The following is a 21939-nucleotide window of genomic DNA, read 5'->3' as shown; positions in this document are numbered from 1 at the left end:
CACAGAAAAAGAAAAAATGTAACTGCCCCTGTTTCTTACCCAGACACACAGACACACACACACATTTATGAAACAAACCCTTCTCTACACTTCTTTACCCTGCTTCCTGCCATAGGAGTGGCAAAGAAAAGTCATCTAGCCCAACATACAAAACACAAACGAACCGCATCATCTTGACTAAAAGTCTCCATGCATTTTCTGGAATGTATATTGTATATTTATTGCTTCAGACTTTTAAAGTTGTTCTGAGTCTTCACAGTGATAAAATTGCATAAGTTTACATACTTTTTATCTCTCTCACACACATTTTGTCATGGAAAGGATCCATACATTTGATTTCTTCATAAACCAGTGTAGAGGTAGTGTATGGTTAGGCCATTCTATTCTCTTGCTCTGTGTACATTCCCTGCTCAATCCGGCCCTTCTTCACTCACATCACTACCTAATTCTCTTGATTACTAGGCTTAGTTAGTCCTTGGTAACTGATGAGCCCACCTGACATCAATTCCCTATAAATAGTAACCTCCTCTCAGCAAACAAAGACTGCTGCTGTGTCCTACCCACCGCCTGCTGCACAGGGTGAGGTGTCACTCCAGGACTCTTTGTGTTAAGTCCCCTGTCGAGTAACCAACTGAGGTCTCTGTGGCTGTCTTCAGGCTCTTTGGTCTCAAGGCTGGGCAACTACAAGGCTTGCAAGCCTGCAGGGTGCAGCCCAACAGTAAGGTAAGAGGCAAATTGCCCACATCACCCCAAATGAGTGTTCTGTAAAATTGTGTGAATGTGTGAAGGAGAGGAGATGCTACCCTGGAATTTTATTCTTTGTCTGTACAAAGGACAATCCTGTCTTCTTTCCTCCTGCCTCCATTGACCTTTCCTCATGCCTTAACGTCCTACTCCATACTGAAATATGACTGTTCTGGAAAGTGACAGTATCAATTTTGATTCCCTACACCCTGAAAACATCTTTTTCAGTGGTCCCTTTTTAAAACTTGCCTTGCATTATCCTAATTTGAGCATACCATCTGTTTCCTGCTGGAACCGTGACTGATAAAAGCACCATCTCCCCTTCTTCTAAGCCCACAGAAATAATAAAGTATAAAATGATAAAAAGTGAAATGAAATATTGGTGTCCAAATAGGAAGATAAGAACTGCTATGGTCTCACAAGTGAAAGAGGGACGCAAAGAGTAATAATCTGTCCCCAAAAGCAGACCTATGGAACCTCAGGCTTGAAAGTGAGGTCTATTCCTTTGGATAATGAGGGTTAAAGGTTTTTCACCTGAGGGCAAGGCAGACTGGGTCTAGGTCTCTTACATGAAAAGTGTGGTTGCAGCTTTCCTTCTCTACCTACTAAAGGAGGCAAAAATAACCTCTCAAACTTGCCCTGAATTGTGACTGCTTACATGAAGCTGAGAGTTTCCCTGGTGGCCCAGTGGTAAAGAATCCACCTGCCAAGCAGGATACCTGGGTTCAGTCCCTGGGTTGGGAAGATCCTCTGGATAAGGAAATGGCAACCCATTCTTGCCTGGAAAATCCCACGGACAGAGGATCCTGGTGGACTACAGTCCATGGCATCGCACTAGAGTTGGATGCATCTTAGCGACCAAACAACAACATGAAGCTGAAAACTCAGGAGAGAAGGTAGTGGGACATATCCTGGCAGGTAAAGACTTGAGACAAGCTAGTATCTCTCAGTGGCTGCAGTGTTCCAAATTATCACCTCATCAAGAACTTTGAGCTATGAAGGTGTGATTGCATCTGGATTGGGACCCCTAGGGAGACAGGTAGAAACATTTACAAAATTTGTAGACATTGCAGTGTTTGAGAAAAGAAGGAAGAGCAAGAGAATGTAGGTTTCCTTGTTGATGAGCAATTCAAAACACATGAGTAAAACTAACTGCAAGTGAAGCAATAAAATCAACCAGCTGAATTCTCCCTGGAAAAACTGAAAACCATAGAACAATCAAAAATGACTTTTAAATGTGTGTATTAACTTGTATTAATGATATAAAATAATTGTATATTAAAAATAGGAAATTCATACTGAGAGACATGTAGAGAAGATTCATGAGTTCAAAAGTAGTTCAATAGTGGTAAATAGAAGGAAGTGGCAGGGGCGGGAATCATTGAAGAGACACTAACAAGGAATCTGCCTGAACGGGAGAGCCACATGCATCCTTGTACTGAAAGTGCATATCAAGTGCTATTCAGGATAAATAGAAAAGTCCACTTCTATTTCTTAAAGACAGAAGTGATACTTCAAATAGTTAACAATCTGAGTGAAACAGGAAACATTGCATTGCAGGGTTGCAAGCCTTAAGGCTAAAGCAGAACTCAGGGTTCCCATCCTGAAGTTTCTTAAAATTATAGTTTTTTGGTTCATAGGGAAATCTGGAGGTTTCAGGAAATGGGCTGAGTATACAAGTCAGGGGCTTTGGCTAGTAGCTATGTACCAAAAGCTGTAGAAGAATTTTAGTATTCCTGCAATGAGTACAATCTTACGGATAAACAGCAATACCACCTCCTGCCTATACTGTTTGGCTAACTTGTCCCCTTCCCTTTGTTGATAATACAATTGCTGTTTCTCTTCTCCTTATCATTTGCCTAGGCAACTGCAATGTTCTATTAACTAATCCAGATCCCCAAGTCCTTTCCTCATAGTGATGATTCAAATCCTGTCTGAAGTGTTTTCACTTGTTATACTTTTGATAATACCAACATGACTGAGGCATTCAAAAAAGAGTAGTTGCTTTATTTTTGCATCTTTATTTTAAATAGAGTAAATATGTGTTTTGGGCAGCGGGGGAGGTGTGCTGGGGGTATGGTATGGAAAGCATCATTGAAAGCAGCAAAATTCCAGAAGAAACAAAATAGCATTAAGAAAACACCTTTAAAAACATTTTTTTTTATTGCCCTGAAAATTTGGAGAAGAAAGCATCACTTATCTTTTACTATAACTGATATAATTGTGCAGTCACGTTTGGGAATAGATCTTAATTGATAGCTGTATGGAAGGTGGTAAAAGCTCCATATTTAAGATAAACCCATTTTGTCATTTTAGTTTGTAGCATTGTATATGTTTCATGACAGTGGGTGATATTTAGTTTTCTCCATCTTAGAAGATTTGAAGATGTTTTTGGCTTAAGCATAAATTCAATTTGCATCTTATTAAATAGTAAACAAAAAAAATCTGCTAATATGTATATTATGGGGATCTTTTCATGTGCTTTCAATGTACAACTAGCTTCTGTCATACACAGATAGCAATTATCTGCTAATTTATGCAGTTTAAAACTCATTTGGAAATTAAAATGACCCCATAACACACATCTCAATGTTATTCATGGTGGTCACTTTGTGAGAGTGAAGATAAATAATATTTTATAAATTTCTTAGCATTCTCCTTTCTAGGTCAGATCTCTTTAAAACAATTATGTGACTTTCTTTTAAACAAACTATTTCTACTATTACACTTAATAGTAGAATTTAATACTTAATATTCAATTTTATTTTTTAATGAAAACATCTATTTCTTTAAAACATTCACATAATTTTCCATGATTCCAAAATACAAATAATGCTAGTATTTTATGACTAAAGATTGGATTCATGATTTTGGAAAATTCTGAATATAATTTTAGAATCAATGAAATAGGATATTAAAAAGCATGACTAAGAAAATTCAAGATGCATGTTTCATTGCTTGATACAAATCTACAAATGCACTTCTAATTTCTGTTTCTTAAATTTTCAGAGTGAGTAAGCAAGTTTTTTTCACAATATATGTTACTTCATCATATGTTACAGATCTGCTAATATTAACCAATATGAGTTTCAAATAATAATATTAAATTTTATTTACAAACAGAATCATCTGTGTATATATATAGCAATGCATAGTAATATTATATTCATTATTATTGTCGTCATAATAATTGTGACAATAATATTGTTACCATAGTTAAATCTAACGTGTGTTCTAAAAACAGGAAGTAAAACAGGAAGTAATATTTCAAACAAAAAGCAGGAAGTATTATTTCTCTCAAAGGATTGAAATTCTAATTCTTGAGTTTACGGGACATTGTAAATCCTTAAAAATATTAAGGATCTCAACATACATCATGTTGGGATTTAGGCATAAGCCATTTTATTATTTTTTATTTTATTTTTAAATTTACAATATTGTATTGGTATTGCCATATATCAAAATGAATCCGCCACAGGTATACATGTGTTCCCCATCCTGAACCCTCCTCCCTCCTCCCTCCCCATACCATCCCTCGGTCATCCCAGTGTACCAGTCCCAAGCATCCAGTATCGTGCATCGAACCAGGACTGGTGACTTGTTTCATATATGATATTATACATGTTTCAAAGAGACAAACATTAACCAAAGTGAAGATTTTTATTCTTACTTATTTTTAAAATTGTTTATAACAATGGCCTTCCTACACAAGTAGATTTGAGATCATAAAGGTTTTAATATTCCCATTAGAACTGAATCCCAAGAAGAACAGGAATTATTTTCTACTTTATTCATCTTTGCATCATCAGGATCTCATAGGTGTCCAATAAATATTTGTGGTGTGGCAAACAATTGGTATTCAATTAATGGTTATCTGATATCTTTAATTAAAAATTGATTCTTAGAATGCTGATTCAACATATAAGTCTTCATTTTTAAAAAATTAATGAAAGACAAAAGGTTCTATTCTTGATATACGGAGAAAACAATACAGCAAATCAAGTGAGAGCATGAACATAAAAGTTACAAAACAATATAAACAATTGATAAACACTAACAGAACATTCCATCTTACTAGCAAGTGTTCATAAAACCATTCAAATACTATAGTTTGTCCTTATAAAATTGGGACTCTTTTTAAATGACAGTAACCAGTTTGGATGTGAGTAAGGAAGAGAAAATTGATATCAACTCTAAAGAACTAAAAAAGTCCTTTTGAACATTTTAAGATTTACTTCAAAATTGTTCAGAGCAATCCCTAACCACAGGTACAGTCTCTAAAAACTAGTCATTACAAAGAATCAGGTCTACCGAGGGGGAAAAAGTGACTGATACCAGGTCTAGGACAGGAAAACTTGTCACACCAGAAAACAAGTTTATCAAAGACCACTGGGATCATGTCAAAAAGACACAGGAGCCAAGTCAAAGATTCCCACTGGCCAAAGATGGAACCATTTTAGAATTCTAAAAACTGATTTTAAAAAATTACATGAGAATACGTTTCTGTATTTTTTTATCTTAAGGATGATTGACAGATATTTTAAAGCTATATTCCAAAGGAAAATCTAATATTCTACAACCACTGTGATATAAGCACAGTACTATTTCAGTACAGAGAAGATTTAATGCATAACCAAATCTATGAAAAAATGGAAAGCTTTTGTATATAAAAAGTGGTTAATTTTACATTTGAAATCAATAACCTATACCATTTCATTACAATTTAATTATATTTATCATGTATACATTCAAAATTTTAGTACTTAAATCCTATCTTTGGCTACATCTTCAAAATCACTTACTCTGGCTACATTTTCCTTTTTAAATAATGAATTCTATACCATTTTATTCAAATTGAGATTATATTAAGAAATTTTTAAACTCCTGCTCCCGGTATACTCTTGTCTTATTATTCAATATATAAAAATCTATCACTTTCAGTGTTGGAAACTCAGATTCCATATCAGCCCTTTAGGGCTATCATTAAACCAGCAAAACACTCATTAATCTCTACCTGGATTAAGACCAGCATCTATAGAATTCTTGATAAAATGACCCCCTCTTATCAGTTCTCTGATACAACTTGATACCATATAGATTGCCCCAAATGTCTCAGATAAATAAAGAAGACATAGTATCTTTCTACAGAAATTAACATCCAATTGCTCAGAACTTCCTGCCAATGTTAAACTTGATAGAAATTTATTTATTTAAATAATCCTAGAATTCTGCATGAAATCACTAACTTCCAAGTGACCAATTTATTTTCAAAACAGTGAAAGGAGATGTTCAGTTTAATCGAGAAGATTAAACAGCAAATTTTAAATAAAATGCCAAATTGAGTTTGCTCTTTCTCAAATTACTCACTTAAATAATTTTAGAGAATGTAGGCAACTTAAAAATTCATATACCTCATTGTTTCTCAAATCTGAGCATGCTTAAGAATCACCAGGAGAATTTGTTAAAATACAGATTCCTACATCCCTCCCGCAGAGATTCTAAAAGTATGATTGAGCTCACTTGGAAGAGAGTTCTAGAATTTGCATTTCTAACGAGCTCCCAGGTGGTGCTTATGGCCAATCGGAGCAGCTAGAAGTCAGCATTCCCAGTCGAATCTGTCTTGGTCCTAAGATAATTTGGCACTAATTTTTCCCCAGTCAGTTTTCTCCCTTCCAACCACTCTCCCTTATTTTTAACAACACCTGCTTTTATGTCAGTTTTTATTTTTAAGTGCCCTGGGAGCTACTATTCACATGCTCTTCCTTTACCCAGAAGATGACCCTAAATAGTTCTGATTATCATTTCATTGAAAGAAATGCTCTACTATAGATACAAGTTTAAATAGCCTCTGGGTCTTGGTCATTATACCATACACTGCTGGAATTATAGAGAGCTTCATTTCAGTGTCCAAAGAAAATCTTTTTGCTTTGGGTGATAGTGTTTATGTGGCAAAATCCAAAGTCAGAGTCTTGACCTGATGTTGCCTTTGAGTTTGAAAAGCTTTGCTCCCTTTATAAACCTGTTGGAAATTATACAATATCCATTTTCTCATTATTTTACTTCCAATGAAATCATGTTCCATAGATTGAAGATTCATATAGTGTTATGTTAGAAACTAGTTTATGTGTAGACGTCTATTCCTTATAGTATAGTAAGACTAACGGAAAAAATAATAGCAGATACAAATATGGTAAGATTTCTAGGGTAAAAAATATTATATGCATACTTATAATTTACAAACAAAGCTAGTGGAGGTGTTGGAATTCCAGTTGAATTATTTCAAATCTTGAAAGATGATGCTGTGAAAGTGCTGCAGTCATTATGCCAGCAAATTTGGAAAACTCAGCAGTGGCCACAGGACTGGAAAAGGTCAGTTTTCATTCCAATCCCAAAGAACAGCAATGCCAAAGAATGCTCAAACTACTGCACAATTGTACTCATCTCCCACGCTAGTAAAGTAATGCTCAAAATTCTCCAAGCCAGGCTTCAGCAATATGTGAACCATGAACTTCCAGATATTCAAGCTGGTTTTAGAAAAGGCAGAGGAACCAGAGATCAAATTGCCAACATCTGCTGGATCATTGAAAAAGCAAAAGAGTTCCAGAAAATGATCTATTTCTGCTTTATTGACTATGTCAAAGCCTTTGACTGTGTGGATCACAATAAACTGTGGAAAATTCTGAAAGAGATGGGAATACCAGACCACCTGACCTGCCTCTTGAGAAATTTGTCTGCAGGTCAGGAAACAACAGTTAGAACTGGACACGGAACAACAGACTGGTTCCAAATAGGAAAAGGAGTACGTCAAGGCTGTATATTGTCACCCTGCTTATTTAACTTATATGCAGAGTACATCATGAGAAATGCTGGACTGGAAGAAGCACAAGCTGGAATCAAGATTGCTGGGAGAAATACCAATAACCTCAGATATGCAGATGACACCACCCTTATGGCCGAAGAGAAACTAAAAAGCCTCTTGATGAAAAGTGAAAGCAGAGAGTGAAAAACTTGGCTTAAAGCTCAATATTCAGAAAACGAAGATCATGGCATCTGGTCCCATCACTTCATGGGAAATAGATGGGGAAACAGTGTCATACTTTATTTTTTTTTGGGGGGGGGGGCTCCAAAATCACTGCAGATGGTGATTACAGCCATTAAATTAAAAGACACTTACTCCTTGGAGGAAAAGTGATGACCAACCTAGATAGCATATTGAAAAGCAGAGACATTACTTTGCCAACGAAGGTCTGTCTAGTCAATGTTATGGTTTTCCCTGTGGTCATGTATGGATGTGAGAGTTGGACCCTGAAGAAAGCTGAGCGCCGAAGAATTGATGCTTTTGAACTGTGGTGTTGGAGAAGACTCTTGAGAGTCCCTTGGACTGCAAGGAGATCCAACCAGTCCATTCTGAATGAGATCAGCCCTTCTTTGGAACGAATGATGCTACAGCTGAAACTGCAGTACTTTGGCCACCTCATGCGAAGAGTTGACTCATTGGAAAAGACTCTGATGCTGGGAGGGATTGGGAGCAGGAGGAGAAGGGGACAACAGAGGATGAGATGGCTGGATGGCATCACTGACTCGATGGACGTGAGTCTCAGTGAACTCTGGGAGTTGGTGATGGACAGGGAGGCCTGGCGTGCTGCAATTCATGGGGTCGCAAAGAGTCAGACAGGACTGAGAGACTAAACTGAACTGAACTGAACTGATAATTTATATGTATTGTGTTAGTCACTCAGTCGTGTCCAACTCTTTGCAACCCCATGGACTATAGTTTGCCAGGCTCCTCTGTCCATGGTATTCTCCAGTCAAAAATGCTGGAGTGATTGCCATTCCCTTCTCCAGGGAATCTTTCTGACGGAGGGATTTAACCCACATATCCTGCACTGCAGGCAGATTCTTTACCACCTGAGCCACCAGGGAAGCTATAGTAGTAGTATATATAGTACTATATATCTGTTAATTCTAAACTCATAATTTATCCCTCCCGCCTCTCCTCTTTGGTACCTGTAAGTTTGTTTTCTATGTCTGTGAGTCTGTTTTTGTTTTGTAAATAAGTTCATTTGTATCATCTTTTTTTTTTCATTCCACATTTAACTGACATCATATGATATTTGTTTTTCTGACTTCACTTAGTATGGTAGTCTCTAGGTTCATCTGTGTTGTTGCAAATTACATTATTTCCTTCTTTCTATGGCTCAGAAACATTCCATTGTATATGTATACCACACCTCTATCCATTCATCTCTTGATAGACAGTTAGCTGGCTTCCTCCATGTCTTGGCTATTGTCAAGAATGCTGCAATGAAGAGGGATGCATATATCTTTTAAAATCCTGTGTTTTTTTTTTTTTTCTGGATATATGCCCAGCAGTGTGATTGCTGGATCATATATCTATTTTTAGTTTTTTTAAGGAAATTCCATACTGTTCTCCATAGTGGTTGTACCAATTTACATTCACACTAACAGTGTAAGAGAGTTCCCTTGTCTCCACACCATATTCAGCATTTATTTTTGTAGATTTTTTGATGATGGCCATTCTGACTGAAGTTAGGTGTATCTCATTGTAGTTTTGATTTGAATTTCTTTAATAATTAGTGATGTTGATCAGGTTTTCATGTGCCTCTTGACCACCTGTATGACTTCTTTGAAGAAGTGTCTATTTAGGTCTTCTGCCCATTTTTTGATTCAGTTGTTTATTTTATTTATATATATTATATAGACCAGTATGAGCTGTTTTTATATTTTGAAAATCAATCCTTTATCTTTTGAATCATTCAAAAATGTCTCCCATTCCACAGGTTGTCTTTTTGTTTTATTTATGGTTTCTTTTCCTGTGCAAGAGCATTCAAGTTAAATTAGGTCGCATTTGTTTACTTTTGTCTTTATTTCCATTACTCTAGGACACAAATCCAAAAAATATTGCTGCAGACTCGATGGATGCGAGTCTCAGTGAACTCCAGGAGTTGGTGATGGACAGGGAGGCCTGGCATGCTTCGATTCATGGGGTTGCAAAGAGTCGGACACGACTGAGCAACTGATCTGATCTGATCTGATCTGATGTCAAAGAGTGTTCTGCCTATCTTTTCCTCTAGGAGTTTTATAGTATCCAATTTTACATGTAGGTCTTTAATTCATTTAGGACATATTTTTGTATGTGGTGTTAGGGAATATTCTAATTTCATTCTTTCATATGTTGTTGTCAAGTTTTCTCAGCACCACTTACCAAAGACACTATCTTTTCTCCATTGTATAATCTTGCCTCCATTGTTGTTTATTGTCACCATAAATGCATGGGTTTATTTATGGACTTTCTTTCCTATTCCACTTATCTATGTGTTTGTTTTTGTACCAATATCATATTATTTTGATTATTGTAGCTTTGTCAGGGAGCCTGATTTCTCCAGGTCCACTCTTCTTTCTCAAGATTGTTGGCTATTTGGGGCTCTTTGTATTCAAATACAAATATTAAAATTATTTGTTCCAGTTCTGTGAAAAATTTCATTGGCAATTTAATTGGAATTGCCTTGAACCTGTAGATTGCCTTGGGTACTATGGTCATTTCAACAATATTGATTCTTCCAATCCAAGAAACCAGTATATTTTTCCATCTGTTTATGTCATCTTTGATATCTTCCATCAGCATCTTATAATGTTCAGAGTACAGGCCTTTTGCCTTCTTAGGTAGGCTTATTCTTAGTTTTTTATTTTTCTGTTGTTGTTGCAGTGGTAAATGGGAATGTTTCCTTACTTTCTCTTTCTGATCTTTTGTTGTTAGTGTATAGACACGCACTATAGACTTTTGTAATATTAATTTTGTGTCCTGCAACATTACTGAATTCACTAATGAGCTCTAGTGCTTTTCTGGTAGTGTCTTTAGGATTTTCTGTGTATATTTTAATGTAATCTGTCAACAGTTTTACTTCTTTCCAATTTGGATTCCTTTTATTTGTGTTTCTTCTCTGATTGCTGTGTCTTGGACTTCCAAAACTATGTTGAATAAAACTAGTAAGAGTGGACATCCTTGTCCTGTTTTTGATCTTAGAGGAAATGCTTTTATTTTTTTAACTGTTGAGTATGATACTACCTGTGCATTTGTCATAATAGCCTTTTTTATGTTGAGGTATGTTCCCTTTATGTTCACTTTGGGGAGAGCTTTTATCATAAAGTTTATGTCTTTTGGCTGGAGCATTTAATCCCTTTACATTTAAGATAATTATCAATATGTATGTCCTTATTGCCATTTGTTAACTGTTTTGCATTATTTTTGGTAGAATCTTTTCTATCCCATTCTTTTTTTGTTCTCTTGTGATTTGATAATTATCTTTAGTGTTATGTTTGGATTCCTTTTTCATATATATTTATAAATTTTTGGTTTGCAATTATCATGAAGTGTTTGCTCAATAGTTTATACACACACACACACACACACAGATTGTTTTAAGTCGCTCATCTCTTAATTTCTTTTTTTTATTTTTTTTAATTTTATTTTATTTTTAAAATTTACAATATTGTATTAGTTTTGCCAAATATCGAAATGAATCCACCACAGGTATACCCACATTCCCCATCCTGAACCCTCCTCCCTCCCCTACCCTCCCTCTGGGTCGTCCCAGTGCACCAGCCCCAAGCATCCAGTACTGTGCATCGAACCTGGACTGGCGACTCGTTTCATACATGATATTATACATGTTTCAATGCTATTCTCCCAAATCTCCCCACCCTCTCCCTCTCCCACAGAGTCCATAAGACTGATCTATATATCGGTATCTCTTTTGCAGTCTCGTACACAGGGTTATTGTTACCATCTTTCTATATTCCATATATATGCATTAGTATACTGTATTGGTGTTTTTCTTTCTGGCTTACTTCACTCTGTATAATAGGTTCCAGTTTCATCCATCTCATTAGAACTGATTCAAATGTATTCTTTTTAATGGCTGAGTAATACTCCATTGTGCATATGTACCACTGCTTTCTTATCCATTCATCTGCTGATGGGCATCTAGGTTGCTTCCATGTCCTGGCTATTATAAACAGTGCTGCGATGAACATTGGGGTACACGTGTCTCTTTCCCTTCTGGTTTCCTCAGTGTGTATGCCCAGCAGTGGGATTGCTGGATCATAAGGCAGTTCTATTTCCAGTTTTTTAAGGAATCTCCACACTGTTCTCCATAGTGGCTGTACTAGTTTGCATTCCCACCAACAGTGTAAGAGAGTTCCCTTTTCTCCACACCCTCTCCAGCATTTATTGCTTGTAGACTTGGATCACAGCCATTCTGACTGGCGTGAGATGGTACCTCATAGTGGTTTTGATTTGCATTTCTCTGATAATGAGTGATGTTGAGCATCTTTTCATGTGTTTGTTAGCCATGTGTATGTCTTCTTTGGAGAAATGTCTATTTAGTTCTTTGGCCCATTTTTTGATTGGGTCATTTATTTTTCTGGAGTTGAGCTGTAGGAGTTGCTTGTATATTTTTGAGATTAGTTGTTTGTCAGTTGCTTCATTTGCTATTATTTTCTCCCATTCTGAAGGCTGCCTTTTCACCTTGCTAATAGTTTCCTTTGTTGTGCAGAAGCTTTTAAGTTTAATTAGGTCCCATTTGTTTATTTTTGCTTTTATTTCCAATATTCTGGGAGGTGGGTCATAGAGGATCCTGCTGTGATGTATGTCGGAGAGTGTTTTGCCTATGTTCTCCTCTAGGAGTTTTATAGTTTCTGGTCTTACGTTGAGATCTTTAATCCATTTTGAGTTTATTTTTGTGTAAGGTGTTAGAAAGTGTTCTAGTTTCATTCTTTTACAAGTGGTTGACCAGATTTCCCAGCACCACTTGTTAAAGAGATTGTCTTTAATCCATGTATATTCTTGCCTCCTTTGTCAAAGATAAGGTGTCCATATGTGCGTGGATTTATCTCTGGGCTTTCTATTTTGTTCCATTGATCTATATTTCTGTCTTTGTGCCAGTACCATACTGTCTTGATGACTGTGGCTTTGTAGTAGAGCCTGAAGTCAGGTAGGTTGATTCCTCCAGTTCCATTCTTCTTTCTCAAGATAGCTTTGGCTATTCGAGGTTTTTTGTATTTCCATACAAATTGTGAAATTATTTGTTCTAGCTCTGTGAAGAATACCGTTGGTAGCTTGATAGGGATTGCATTGATCTATAAATTGCTTTGGGTAGTATACTCATTTTCACTATATTTATTCTTCCAATCCATGAACTTGGTATATTTCTCCATCTATTAGTGTCCTCTTTGATTTCTTTCACCAGTGTTTTATAGTTTTCTATATATAGGTCTTTAGTTTCTCTAGGTAGATATATTCCTAAGTATTTTATTCTTTTCGTTGCAATGGTGAATGGAATTGTTTCCTTAATTTCTCTTTCTGTTTTCTCATTATTAGTGTATAGGAATGCAAGGGATTTTTGTGTGTTGATTTTATATCCTGCAAATTTACTATAATCATTGATTAGTTCTAGTAATTTTCTGGTGGAGTCTTTAGGGTTTTCTATGTAAAGGATCATGTCATCTGCAAACAGTGAGAGTTTTACTTCTTTTTTTCCAATTTGGATTCCTTTTATTTCTTTTTGTGCTCTGATTGCTGTGGCCAAAACTTCCAAAATAGTTGAATAGTAATGGTGAAAGTGGGCACCCTTGTCTTGTTCCTGACTTTAGAGGAAATGCTTTCAATTTTTCACCATTGAGGATAATGTTTGCTGTGGGTTTGTCATATATAGCTTTTATTATGTTGAGGTATGTTCCTTCTATTCCTGCTTTCTGGAGAGTTCTTATCATAAATGGATGTTGAATTTTGTCAAAGGCTTTCTCTGCATCTATTGAGATAATCATATGGTTTTGTTTTTCTTTTTTTTCTTTTTCTATGCTCGGCCACGGCCGGGGACACGGACCCGGCAGAGCTGCCCATGGCCGCCGCGGCTGCCGCCGCCATGCTCGAACGCGGCCGAGCCCCGCCCCACGCCACCCGCTCCCGCCCCCTGCCGCGCGCGCTCTGAGCAGGCGCCCCGGCGCGCAGCGCTCACAGGCTGCCCGACGGACAGGAGCTGGTTTTGTTTTTCAATTTGTTAATGTGGTGTATAACATTGATTGATTTGCGGATATTGAAGAATCCTTGCATCCCTGGGATAAAGCCCACTTGGTCATGGTGTATGATCTTTTTAATGTGTTGTTGGATTCTGATTGCTAGAATTTTGTTAAGGATTTTTGCATCTATGTTCATCAGTGATATTGGCCTGTAGTTTTCTTTTTTTGTGGGATCTTTGTCAGGTTTTGGTATTAGGGTGATGGTGGCCTCATAGAATGAGTTTGGAAGCTTACCTTCCTCTGCAATTTTCTGGAAGAGTTTGAGCAGGATAGGTGTTAGCTCTTCTCTAAATTTTTGGTAGAATTCAGCTGTGAAGCCATCTGGACCTGGGCTTTTGTTTGCTGGAAGATTCTGGATTACAGTTTCAATTTCCATGCTTGTGATGGGTCTGTTAAGATTTTCTATTTCTTCCTGGTCCAGTTTTGGAAAGTTGTACTTTTCTAAGAATTTGTCCATTTCTTCCATGTTGTCCATTTCATTGGCATATAATTGTTGATAGTAGTCTCTTATGATCCTTTGTAGTTCTGTGTTGTCTGTTGTGATCTCTCCATTTTCATTTCTAATTTTATTGATTTGATTTTTCTCCCTTTGTTTCTTGATGAGTCTGGCTAATGGTTTGTCAATTTTATATATCCTTTCAAAGAACCAGCTTTTGGCTTTGTTGATTTTTGCTATGGTCTCTTTTGTTTCTTTTGCATTTATTTCTGCCCTAATTTTTAAGATTTCTTTCCTTCTACTAACCCTGGGGTTCTTCATTTCTTCCTTTTCTAGTTGCTTTAGGTGTAGGGTTAAGTTATTTATTTGACTTTTTTCTTGTTTCTTTAGGAATGCCTGTATTGCTATGAACTTTCCCCTTAGGACTGCTTTTATAGTGTCCCACAGGTTTTGAGTTGTTGTGTTTTCATTTTCATTAGTTTCTATGCAAATTTTGATTTCTTTTTTGATTTCTTCTGTGATTTGTTGGTTATTCAGCAGGGTGTTGTTCAGCCTCCATATGTTGGAATTTTTAATAGTTTTTCTTCTGTAATTGAGATCTAATCTTACTGCATTGTGGTCAGAAAAGATGCTTGAAATGATTTCTATTTTTTTGAATTTACCAAGGCTAGATTTATGGCCCAGGATGTGATCTATCCTGGAGAAGGTTCCATGTGCATTTGAGAAAAAGGTGTAATTCATTGTTTTGGGATGAAATGTCCTATAGATATCAATTAGGTCTAACTGGTCTATTGTATCGTTTAATGTTTGTGTTTCCTTGTTAATTTTCTGTTTAGTTGATCTATCCATAGGTGTGAGTGGGGTATTAAAGTCTCCCACTATTATTGTGTTATTGTTAATTTCTCCTTTCATACTTGTTAGCATTTGTCTTACATATTGCGGTGCTCCCGTGTTGGGTGCATATATATTTATAATTGTTATATCTTTTTCTTGGATTGATCCTTTGATCATTAGGTAGTGACCATCTTTGTCTCTTTTCACAGCCTTTGTTTTAAAGTCTATTTTATCTGATATAAGTATTGCTACTCCTGCTTTCTTTTGGTCCCTATTTGCATGGAAAATCTTTTTCCAGCCCTTCACTTTCAGTCTGTATGTGTCCCCTGTTTTGAGGTGGGTCTCTTGCAGACAACATATGTAGGGGTCTTGTTTTTGTATCCATTCAGCCAGTCTTTGTCTTTTGGTTGGGGCATTCAACCCATTTACATTTAAGGTAATTACTGATAAGTATGATCCTGTTGCCATTTACTTTATTGTTTTGGGTTCGAGTTTATACACTGTTTTTGTGTTTCCTGTCTAGAGAATATCCTTTAGTATTTGTTGGAGAGCTGGTTTGGTGGTGCTGAATTCTCTCAACTTTTGCTTGTCTGAGAAGCTTTTGATTTCTCCTTCGTATTTGAATGAGATCCTTGCTGGGTACAATTCAATAATCTGGGCTGTAGGTTATTTTCTTTCATCACTTTAAGTATGTCTTGCCATTCCCTCCTGGCTTGAAGAGTTTCTATTGAAAGATCAGCTGTTATCCTAATGGGAATTCCCTTGTGTGTTATTTGTTGTTTTTCCCTTGCTGCTTTTAATATTTGTTCTTTGTGTTTAATCTTTGTTAATTTGATTAATATGTGTCTTGGGGTGTTTTGCCTTGGGTTTATCCTGTTTGGGACTCTCTGGATTTCTTGGACTTGGGTGATTATTTCCTTCCCCATTTTAGGGAAGTTTTCAACTATTATCTCCTCAAGTATTTTCTCATGGTCTTTCTTTTTGTCTTCTTCTTCTGGGACCCCTATGATTCGAATGTTGTAGCATTTAATATTGTCCTGGAGGTCTCTGAGATTGTCATTTCTTTTAATTCGTTTTTGTTTTATCCTCTCTGATTCATTTATTTCTACCATTCTATCTTCTAATTCAATAATCCTATCTTCTGCCTCTGTTATTCTACTATTTGTTGCCTCCAGAGTGTTTTTAATTTCATTTATTGCATTATTCATTATATATTGACTCTTTTTTATTTCTTCTAGGTCCTTGTTAAACCTTTCTTGCATCTTCTCAATCCTTGTCTCCAGGCTATTTATCTGTGATTCCATTTTGATTTCAAGATTTTGGATCAATTTCACGATCATTATTCGGAATTCTTTATCAGGTAGATTCCCTATCTCTTCCTCTTTAGTTTGGTTTGATGGGCTTTTATCCTGTTCCTTTATCTGCTGGGTATTCCTCTGTCTCTTCATCTTGTTTAAATTGCTGAGTTTGGGGTGTCCTTTCTGTATTCTGGCAGTTTGTGGAGTTCTCTTTATTGTGGTGTTTCCTTGCTCTGTGTGGGTTTGTACAGGTGGCTTGTCAAGGTTTCTTGGTTAGGGAAGCTTGTGTCGGTGTTCTGGTGAGTGGAGCTGTATTTCTTCTCTCTGGAGTGCAATGAAATGTCCAGTAATGAGTTATGGGATGTCTATGGTTTTGGGGTGACTTTGGGCTGCCTGTATCTTGGAGCTCAGGGCTGTGTTCCTTGCTGCTGGAGAATTTGCTTGGTATGTCTTGCTCTGAAACTTGTTTCGCCCAGAGAGGTTTACAGCGTTATATGGAGAAGAGAAGAGTGAGGAGGGAGTTAGAGGTGACCCGAATGAGATGAGGTGGAGTCAATAGAGGAGAGAGTGGGCTATTCAGTAATCTCTTCCTTATGTGCACTCCACAACTGGACCGCTCAGAGTTGTTCACAAAGTTATACAGAGAAGAGAAGAAGGAAGAAGGTGGCAGAGGTGGCCAGGAGGATAAATGGGGAGAATGAAAAGGAGGGAGACAGATCCAGCCAGTAATCAGTTCCCTAAGTGTTCTCCACCGTCTGGAACACACAGAAATTCACAGAGTTGGGTAGAGTAGAGAGGGGTTAGGGAGGAGACACAGGCGACCTAGTTTAGAAAAAGGAGAGTCCAAAGGGAGAGAGAGCAGTTAAGCCAGTAATCTCACTCCCTAGTGAAAAATGGGTACTGAAGATTGGGTTCTTCAAGGTACAAAATTGGTAACAAATACATAAAAGCAAAAATTTAAAATCTAGAGTAGAGTTTGGAATTTCAAAAATACGATGTTAAAGAAAAGAAGAAGGAAAAGAAAGAGAGAAAAAATGAACAAACAAAAACAAACAAGGTCGCAAAAATTATAAAGAAAATATAGGTACAAAATTGATAACTAATACCAAAAAGCAAAAGTTAAAAATCTAGAGTAGAGTTTGGAATTTCAAAACTACAATGTTAAAAAAAGAAGAAGAAAAAGAAAGAGAAAAAAAAGACAAACAAGAACAAACAAGGTAGCATAAATTATAAAAAAAAAAAAATACAGGTACAAAATTGATAACAAATACCAAAAAGCATAAATTAAAAATCTAAAATAGAGTTTGGAATTTCAGATATACAATGTTATTTAAAAGAAGAAGAGAAAGAAACAGAGAAAAAGAAAAAATAAAAAAGGATCACAGAAATTATATAAAAACAAAAACAAAAAAAAACTATAGGTACAAAATTGATAACAAATACTAAAAAGCTAAAATTAAAAATCTAGAGTAGAGTTTGGAATTTCAAAAATACAATGTTTAAGAAAAGAAGGAAAAAGAAAAAAAAGTCAAAAAATTATTAAAAAAAAATATATATATGAAGTTTGCTTTAAAAAAAAATAGGGTCTTCTTTTTATTTTTTGCAAAGTAATCGGTTATAAAAGTGGAAATTAAAGGAATAATAGAGGACTTAAGTTTTTTTTTTTTTTTTATAGGCTCACTTGTTCAGTCGCACTGAGGGGAGGTAGGGAGGGCTGCTGCAAACAAATAACACTGGCGTGTGCTCGCAGTGCCTCAGCCACACTGGGTCTGCCCCCAGTTCACGGCACGTGTAGCCTCTCTGCCCATGCTGCTCAGGCTCTAGGTTGCTCTGCTGCGAACCATCCGCGGCCGGCCCTGGGCTGCCTGTACTTCCCAGGTCCAAGCCGCTCAGGTTCAGGCACTCGGGTAGTCCTCAGAGGCGCAGACTCTCAGTTGGGCCTGCGTTTTGTGCCCTTCCCAGATCCAAGCAGCTCAGGTGATGAGGTGTTTTGCGTGCGCGATTGCTGCGATTTATCGCCTCCCCGCTGCTCGGTTATCTAGTTGTGTACCGGCACACCTTCTCAGGCAGATGTTGACCGTCCAGACCCCCAAGAAGTTTTAGTTAGCAAAGAAGCCTGCTTACAGTTTTATAGATAATGTCTCTTTGGGGCTGCGATGGCCCCCTTCCAGCTCTGGCTGCCTATCACCAGAGGGGGATGGTCTGCCGCCGGCTGTCTCTGTTCAGTCCTTTATTCCGTGCGCGGGCCTGGCGGTGTCATAGGTTAGGGCTGGCTTTTCGCGTGGTAGATATCCCACAGTCTGGTTTGCTAGCCCAAATTATTTCGCTCAGATAGTGCTCGGGGTATTCGGGCCAGATTCTTGTGATGCAGCCCGCGCCGCGCCTCCCTGCCCAGCCCCCGCTTGCTAATGGCGTGTACAGGCGTCTGCGCTGCTTCTCCGCTGGGGGAGTTACCGTAGGGCTCGCATTGTGCGGGTTTTAATTATTTATTTTTCCTCCCTGTTATGTTGCCCTCTGTGCTTCCAAGGCTCAGCGCAGATTCGGCAGTGAGAAGGTTTCCTGGTGTTTGGAAACTTCTCTCTTTTTAAGACTCCCTTCCCAGGATGGAACTCCGTCCCACCCTCTTTTGTCCCTTTTTTTGTCTTTTATATTTTTCCCTACCTCCTTTCGAAGACGTGGGTTGCTTTTCTGGGTGCCTGATGTCCTCTGCCGGCTTTCAGAAGTTGTTTTGTGGAATTTACTCAGCGTTTAAATGTTCTTTTGATGAATTTGTGGGGGAGAAAGTGTTCTCCCCATCCTACTTCTCTGCCATCTTAGCTCCTCCCTTCCATCTCTTAATTTCAAATGAATTTTTAAAAACCCTTTATTTGTACTCTCCTCCCTCCATGATTACTGTTTTTGAGATCATAGTTTACATCTAATTTTTTTGTGGATCCCTTAACTGCTTATTGTGGATGCAGATGATTTTACTAGTTTTTCCTTTTAACTAAACTCTGGACTGGAAGAAGCACAAGCTGGAATCAAGATTGCCAGGAGAAATATCAATAACCTCAGATATGCAGATGACACCGCCCTTATGGCAGAAAGTGAAGAGGAACTAAAAAGTCTCTTGATGAAAGTCAAAGTAGAGAGTGAAAAAGTTGGCTTAAAGCTCAACATTCAGAAAACAAAGATCATGGCATCTGGTCCCACCACTTCATGGGAAATAGATGAGGAAACAGTGGAAACAGTGTCAGACTTTATTTTTGGGGGCTCGAAAATCACTGCAGATGGTGACTGCAGCCATGAAATTAAAAGACACTTACTCCTTGGAAGGAAAGTTATGACCAACCTAGATAGCATATTGAAAAGCAGAGACATTACTTTGCCAACAAAGGTCCGTCTAGTCAAGGCTATGGTTTTTCCTGTCGTCATGTATGGATGTGAGAGTTGGACTGTGAAGAAGGCTGAGCGCAGAAGAATTGATGCTTTTGAACTGTGGTGTTGGAGAAGACTCTTGAGAGTCCCTTGGACTGCAAGGAGATGCAACCAGTCCATTCTGAAGGAGATCAGCCCTGGGATTTCTTTGGAAGGAATGATGCTAAAGCTGAAACTCCAGTACTTTGGCCACCTCATGCGAAGAGTTGACTCATTGGAAAAGACTCTGATGCTGGGAGGAGAAGAAGGGGACGACAGAGGATGAGATGGCTGGATGGCATCACCGACTCGATGGACATGAGTCTGAGTGAACTCCGGGAGTGGGTGATGGACAGGGAGGCCTGGCGTGCTGCAATTCATGGGGTCACATAGAGTCGGACACGGCTGAGTGACTGAACTGAACTATTTTTGTGTGTGGATTATTTTCTACCTTTACTTTATGGTTGCCTTTACCAGTGATTTTTTCTTTTTTGTAATTTTCTTATATCTAGCTGTGAGTTTTTCTTTTTTGCCCAGAGAAGTATCTTTAACATTTGTTGAAAAGCTGGTTTGGTGAAGCTGAATTCTGTTAGCTTTTGCTTATCTGTGAAACTTTTCATTTCTTCATCATATCTGAACAAGAGCCTTGCTGAGTAGAGTGTTCTTAGTTGTAAGTTTTTCCTTTTTATCCCTTTAAATATATCATGCCACTCCCTTCTGGCCTGCAGAGTTTCTGCTGAAAAATCAACTGATAACCTTATGGATGTTCCCTTGTATATGATTTGTTGCTTTTCCATTGCAGCTGTTAATATTCTCTCTTTATCTTTAGTTTTTGTCATTTTGATTACAGTGTATCTTTGTCTCTTCCTCTTTGGGTTAATCCTATATGGGACTATGGTTTCCTGGACTTTAGTGACTGTTTCTGTTTTTTCCCCAGGTTAAGGACTTTTTCAGCTATAATTCTCTTCAAATATTTTCCTAGGCCTTTTCTCTCTTCTGCTGCTGCTGCTACTGCTGCTAAGTCTCTTCAGCTGTGTCCAACTCTGTGTGACCTCATAGATGGCAGCCCACCAGGCTCCCCCATCCCTGGGATTCTCCTGGCAAGAATACTGGAGTGGGTTGCCATTTCCTTCTCCAATGCATGAAAGTGAAAAGTGAAAGTGAAGTCGCTCAGTCATGTCCGACTCCTAGCGACCTCATGGACTGCAGCCTATCAGGCTCTTCCATCCATGGGATTTTCCAGGCAAGAGTACTGGAGTGGGTTGCCATTGCCTTCTCCATCTAGGACCCCTATAATGTGAATATTAGTGCACTTGATGTTGTATCAGAGGTCTCTTAAACAGTCCTCATTTCTTTTCATTCTGTTGTGTTTTGTTTTGTTTTTTTTTTTCTATTCAGTGACAGAGAATTCCATTACTCTAAATTCTAACTCATTGATCAGTTCTCTTGTAGCTAATCTACTACTGATTCATTCTAGTGTACTTTTCACCTTAGTTATTGTATTCTTCTTCTCTGTTTGGTTCTTTATATTTTCTAACTGTATTAAAAACTTTTAATTTCCCCTTTTTGGTATCTGTTCTCTTTCTGAATTCTTTGATCATCTTTATGATCATTATTTTGAGCTCTTTCTTGGATAGATTGCATATATCCAAGTATAAATTAGTTCTTCTTCTAGGGTTTTGGAATTTATTCCTCTGCTACCTAATTTTATCTATGTTTATGTTTGTATTTTTTGTATGAGGTAGGTTGGTTAAGTTCCTAACCTTGGAGAAGTGGCTGTCTGTGTAGGAAATATTCTATGCATCCCAGCAGTGCATTCCTCTCTCACCACTTAAGCTATGTGCTCCAGGAGTTCCCCCTAATAGGGCTACATTGGCCCTTCTGCTGTGGTGGGCTGACTGTGTGGACAATTTAGTAGGTTTGGTAGGTTTTGTTGGGCCCTAATCCGGTTGGTGTTCTTGCCTGGAGAATCCCAGGGATAGGGGAGCCTGGTGGACTGCCATCTATGGGGTTGCACAGAGTCGGACACGACTGAAGCAACTTAGCAGCAGCAGCAGCAGCAGTCCAGTTGGTTGGGCTTCCAGGTGGTGCTGGTGGTAAAGAACTTGCCTGTTTACACAGGAGACATAAGAG

At 37.8% G+C, this 21939-nt stretch overlaps 1 long non-coding RNA gene across 4 annotated transcripts in view; it reads left to right on the top strand.

Annotated features, from left to right (window-relative positions):
* Positions 1 to 540: 540 nt before the first annotated feature.
* LOC147366721 (uncharacterized) overlaps positions 541 to 21939 on the top strand; it is a 326426-nt gene continuing 305027 nt past the window's right edge. For all 4 annotated transcript variants that reach the window (XR_015169040.1, XR_015169039.1, XR_015169038.1 and 1 more), the window contains exon 1: positions 541 to 723. This is a non-coding gene — a long non-coding RNA (uncharacterized LOC147366721). The remainder of the gene's footprint in view (positions 724 to 21939) is intronic.

Source organism: Bos grunniens, chromosome 8 (genome assembly GCF_055505025.1).
Source record: "Bos grunniens cultivar Pamir isolate PY7600 chromosome 8, Bosgru_T2T1.0, whole genome shotgun sequence".
NCBI lineage: Eukaryota > Metazoa > Chordata > Mammalia > Artiodactyla > Bovidae > Bos > Bos grunniens.
Note: the sequence above shows the minus strand (reverse complement) of the source record. Positions and strands in the feature narration are given on the sequence as shown.